Below are 6,000 nucleotides of genomic sequence, written 5' to 3' on the forward strand. Positions count from 1 at the left end.
TCTACCATTTACATATTCTCCAGATATACCATGTGCATTAGGTATTAATAGTCTGAAATTGAAGGGCTACTAGAACAAAACTGTTCTAATCTGAGGTCTCTCATGTCTAGTGCTGTGATTCTTCTTTCCCCAGATCATTTTAGGCTCCTTGAAAATAGACAAGTTACTCTTCTATTCTCCATAATACATGTTATGAAGGCCAACAATAGAGATGCTGATGAAGTGAGTGAAAACTGGCAGATATTTCAAAAGAAAAACTTTTTGAAATAATGTGCTAGTGATATATAACTGTGGAATAGATAGGTTTATTGAAAATCAGAATTTTTCAACTTTTTTTCTATTTTGATAGTATAACTTGGACAATCTACAATTATCCTTTATTATTTTTAAGATTTTATTTATTTCTTTGACACACAGAGAGAGCACAAGCTGGGTGAGTGGCAGGCAAAGGCAGATGGAGAAGGAGACTCCCCGCAGAGCACGGGGTGCCAGATGTGAGACTCCATCTCAGGACCCCAGAATCATGACCCGAGCTGAAGGCAGTCGTTTAACTACCTGAGCCACCTAGGCACGATATAATTTTCCTTTAAAGCACATTTTCAGATATAAGTTTTTAAATCTAAACCATAGACACATACACACAGACACACAGACACCATTAGGGACTGCGGGTGGGATCGGAGGAGCTACAGGCTCAGAGAAGGTGAGAAAGGAAGAAAATGTGGTGGCAGGTATTCCCTATGTGCGACACCACTCCCCCAATTTCTTAGACGATATCCCACCTATGCCTGTGGACTACTGCAAGAAGTACATGCTGGAATAATCCCTATCGCACAAACAAGAAACAGATCATCCCTGATAAGCACAACGGCTTCTCCGGAGTCCAAAACAGGGAAGATGGAAAGTTGCGTCAGAGCCCAGGGGTGTTTCCAAGCTGGGGCCCTGGCTGCACCCAGACCTTCCCTGGGGCCTGTGGAGAGGGTTGTGTTGGTGTCACTGGGTACACATGTGGCATGGCATGCAGAAAGGGGATGAGCAGTTGGCAGCCCAGAGCACTGTTTGTGTAGGTGCTAGTCCAGGTGTGGACTCAGGGAGGGGATCCCAGGAAGTGAAGTCACTTCCCTGATAACTGACCCCAACAGAACTTGGAACCCCGGTCACCAGGCACCCACATTCTAGTGAGGTCCCGTATCAGGCTCACTTGGCCGGAGACATTCGATAGTGAAAGATGTTCTCTTGCTGCGTGCCCATTTTCCGGGGCTCTGGCTTCCAGAAACCCCGGGGTGAAGGACTTTTCACATGCTGCAGACACTGGCTCAACCCGTGCCCCCGACGCCTCAGGGCCTTTGCCAGGAGGTGCTGGAAGGTAATACCGAGTGACCTAGGATAGGCCAGGCCACCTCTCCGAGCCATCCCTGGGCAGCCCCATTCCCCCAGTTTCAGGGAAAGAGGGGTATGTGGGGGAGGTCCCACCCTGGGCTGGAGGAGGTTGCAGGGCAGTGGATACCCTGGGGATGCCTTCATATTCACACCGATGCCATGGTGGGTTAGCGTGGAAAGAAGATTCCTGAGGTGCCTCTCACCAGGGCCAGAGTGAATCCAAGGCCCTCGAGCTGTGTCACTTTTCTCTCCATGGTGGAGCTGCGTGCATCCTGGGGTGTGGTGTGTCTGGAAGGGAGTCCCTTGGGTCTGAGGACCAGCAAAGGTAGCCAGACAGACTTCTGAGGCCTCCCACCTGGCTGCTGGGCACTGTCTTTACAGAGCTCCACACAGGAGACAGGGCAGGAGCTGAACGATGGGATCCCCTGCCCCACCTCCTTGAAGGACAAGAAGGAGTCCCCTACTGCCAACAAAGTCCAGCGCTGGCTCAGGGTGAGTGGAGGTGCCGGAGGGACCCAGCACCCAGGGCACCGATGCGGCACAAAGGGACCCAGATCCCAGAAACCAGCCTCTGGGCTCCTCGGGGCTCCCTCCTAGACTCCTGCTCCCATGTGAACCTGGATCCCCATCTCCTCTCCAAACCTGCCCTCAGGGCCCTGCCATGGCCTTGGCCCGATGCACAGTCCCTATCCACATATCTGTACGAATATCAGAACAGCAACTTTAAACCACCTCTCATCCCATTCAGTCTAGAGTCCTTTGGCACTGTGCTATGTATTTTCCTAACAAGCACTCCCAGCTGTCCCCACTGGCCTGGCAGTCCTTCCCCCATCTTCTCCAACACTTGCATGGGATCCCGGTGAGTTTGGAGACTTTTCCCCAAAGGGGCATGGGGCTCATGGTACTATGCCTATTGCTCTGCCCTTTGGTTGTGAAGGAACACATCCCTGTGGCCCCTCCAGGGTTTGGAGCAGGAGCCTCCTTGTGCTGCACAACATTCCAGAAGGCCCATCAGTTACCGCAGCCATTGAGCCCTTCACAGATGCAGGACGTTCATGTGATTCCCTTCTGTTGCCAACTCACAGCGCTGCACGGAACATCCTACGTGCCCTAAAATCCTGAGCACCCCCACCCATGAAACAGTCTCTGTGTTCTCAAGCCTCGGATGCATCGTCAGAAATCACAGGGACGATGCCGTTAGTGCAGGGAGCAGCTGTCAATACTCAGCTAACGATCTGACCTGAGATACCAACGTCCATTCACACACACCCCACCTCACATCCTCCTATGTTGCCATTCTCCTTTTTCCCTAAAAAGATTGCACGAGTTATTTTTTTGAGAGACAGACAGAGATAGAGACAGAGACAGAGACGGGGGTTGGAGACACAGAGGGAGAGACAGTATCCTCAAGCAGACCCTGCCCTAAGTGCGAAGCCTGACGATGGACTCGAACTCAGGACACGCGAATCATGACCTCAGCGGAAACCAAGAGGCGGACCCTGAACCCACAGAACCAGACAGGCACCTTGCTCCTTTTGTCTACTGTGGGCCCTCCTGTCCCATCTCTTTGCCTACGTCACCGAGAGCCTGGGGCTTTGCTCTGGGCTCCAACCCCCAACCCTCCTGATGACCGCAGTGCTGACCGCATGTCTCCCCTGTCCCACCTCAGGCTAGAAAGACCTCAACCGTGAAGAGCAATGGGACCTGCGTGGTGCTGCCCCAACGAATGGAGCTGCTGAAAAAGCGAGTAGAACACCTGCTGCCTGCCTTCCTAGACAGAGACCTCAGCTACGTCTCCACGTTCCTGGCCACATACAGAGCTTTTGCTACCACCCAGGAGGTGCTGGACCAGCTGTTGACAAGGTGAGCCCCCTGCCCCTCCACAGCCCAGTGGGATTTGCCCACCTCCTGCTTGGGAGTCTGGGGAATGCCACCCAACTTCCCGGAGCCTCAGTTGGCTCCTCTGACCGGGGCAGAGTTATTACAGGGACTCAGTGGGGTCCTATAGGGTAAGGACACCTGGGTGCCTGGCCCTATGGAAAGGTCCGCTACAAGGGCTGTGGTTGTGCTCGTGGATCATCATCCCGCTCCCCATGAAGAAGCCTCTGCCTCAGCCCTCACCGTCACCACGGTCTTGAGCTGGGCTCTTTTCCCCTTGGAAACGGACATCTGACACTCTATCTGGGGTCTGTGTCCTGGGTGAGACCAGAGCAGGCATGCCCGGGGATGAGCAGGGGGCCCCAGGCCCACTCAGCAAACTGGGATGGGGCTGGTGGGGGCCCTTTCATTCATCGAGCATAAAGGATGGATGCCCTTCTAGGTGCAGACCTGCAGACACTTCCCTGGGCGCTGACTGTGATCCCACGCACACAGCAGACAGCACCCGGGAGCACCCCAGGTCTCCATTCCAGTCGGCAGTCAGACAGTGACACTAGATGTGATGAAAGGGAGGGTTCACAGGGCATTTCATGCGATCCCCCCACCACCCCTCTGGCCGCCTCTAGCTACGGATGCGTCCTCTCTTCCTGGGACGAGATCGGCGGAGCCCAGGAGCAGCGGGGCATGTGAGTGAGCTTTGGCTAATGCAGAGGGCCCTTCCTTCTTCAAGAGGGCAACGAGGGGACTGTGATCTGGGGGCTGCTGGACCCTCATCCCACACATCTGTAATTCCAGTGAGAGGGTCCAGGTCTGAGGGCTTCTTCTGCAGAAGAGGAAAGGGGTCCTGGAGAGCCCTGGGTGGGGTGTGGGCACTGTGGGAGAGCAGGGGGGCTGGAGGGCAGCCTCAGCCCCTAACAGAGTCATTCCCCATCCCTGCTGCCTCCCAGCCCTGTCTCTACCCCAATCCTGGGACCCAGAACAAAGGGCATGGCTTCCACACATCTGGTGGAACGCCCACACTGGGTGCTCAGCAGGTACTCAGGAGACCCAGGGAGGGCTCGGGGACTGGACGTCCCCCACCCAGTGGGAGATTAGTGTCCACAGAAGGACACCCTCTCCTGGCACCTACTGAACGAGGCAGCACGTAGGCACGGGAGGGGAAGTGGGAGGTATCAGGAGGGTCCTGGGAAGGCCAGGGATGGGACAGAGTCCCTCTGTTCCCTCCTTGGTTGGATAGTCACAGAGCACTAGTGTGCACTGAGGGCAATGACCACACCAGACACGCCACCCCTCCCTGCCCACATGCAGTGGAAGTCACGCAGCAAGTGGGCAGGGAGACTTAGCAGGGTGTCCAGCTTCCGCTTGGAGGACAGAAATGGTCACACCAGGGGTCAAGGGCTCCCACTCACAGAGGCTTTGGGCCAGCCCCTCCTCAGTGACCAGGCCTGCCTCAGGCAGGACTGCCACATCACAGGTGGACATGGAGTAGGAATGGGCTCTGACAGCCAGGAGCCGGGGACCCAGGGGCCCAGGTTCCCACAGGGGTTCCCTGGGGCATCCGTGTGGGAGGTGCCCTGTCCTCTGACTCCTCTGCCCACCTGTCTGTCCCCAGGGCCATCTCCTCCATCCTGGGCACTTGGCTGGGCCACTATCCTGAAGATTTCTTCCAGCCCCCAGAATTTCCCTGCCTAAAGACACTACTGGCATAAGTAGGGCTCAACCTGCCAGGCTCTGACCTGGAGCAATGTGCCTGGCTCCTCCTCTCTCGGCTGCGACACCTCAAGCCCACTGAGCTGGAGCCTGGGGGTGAGGAGAACTGGGGGTGACTGATGGAGGCCTGTGGAGGGGAGAGAGTGGGCCACACAGAGCAAGCCTCCACAGATTGCAGTGTGGCTGGGAGCAAGGAGTGGTCTCAGATCACTGTCCCCATGGGCTACAGTTTGGGGAGACCACCCAGGGACGGGTTCTTAGACTCAGACAATATTGAGTGGTGGGCAAAGTTGCCTTCATTTGGAAGGAACATGGAAAGACAATCATGATAACCATACTTTCTCTTCTTGGAGCGCCAGCAGCAGCCCCAGAGCGAGATCCGGAACCGCGCCGAAAGCTAGTCCCAGCTCCCACTGTGGTGCCTGCTGCAGCTTCAGAGCCTGAGCTGGAAAATCCCACCACTGCTGCTGGAGCTCAGCAACTCAAAAGAGCAGGGACGTCACCTGCCCTGTCGGGCCCAGTGCACCTGGTGGTCAGAGCTCTGATCCACCGTGAGGATGGTCAAGAGTCACCTGCGCCTTTGGAAAGCCAGGAGCCTCAGCAGGCACCAGCACCAGCCATGGAGGTCCCTGAAGAGCCTGTGACGACACCTCCCATTTCAGAGCCACAGCAGGATATACTCACAGCTCTGACTCCCTGTCAGGAGCTTGAAGACCCACCTGCACCTTATGCAGCCCCGGCACCCGCGCACGCTGCAGCACTAGCTATAGAGGTCCCTGAAGGGCCCCTGATGCCACTTGCCATGTCAGAGGAAGAGGAGGATACACTCACAGCTCTGACGAACTGTCATGAGCTACAAGAGCTACCGGCATCTATGGCAGCCCCAGAGCCCGAGCAGGCTCCAGCACGAGCTATGGAGGTCCCTGAAGGGCCCCTGATGCCACCTGCCCTGTTGGAGCCAGCGCAGGACATACTCACAGCTCTGACTCCCTGTCAGGAGCTCCAAGAGCCACCTGCGCCCTTGGCAGCCCC

The sequence above is a fragment of the Ursus americanus genome, chromosome 4 (assembly GCF_024610735.1).
Source record: "Ursus americanus isolate L20-20 chromosome 4, mUrsAme1.1.p, whole genome shotgun sequence".
Classification (NCBI taxonomy): Eukaryota; Metazoa; Chordata; class Mammalia; order Carnivora; family Ursidae; genus Ursus; species Ursus americanus.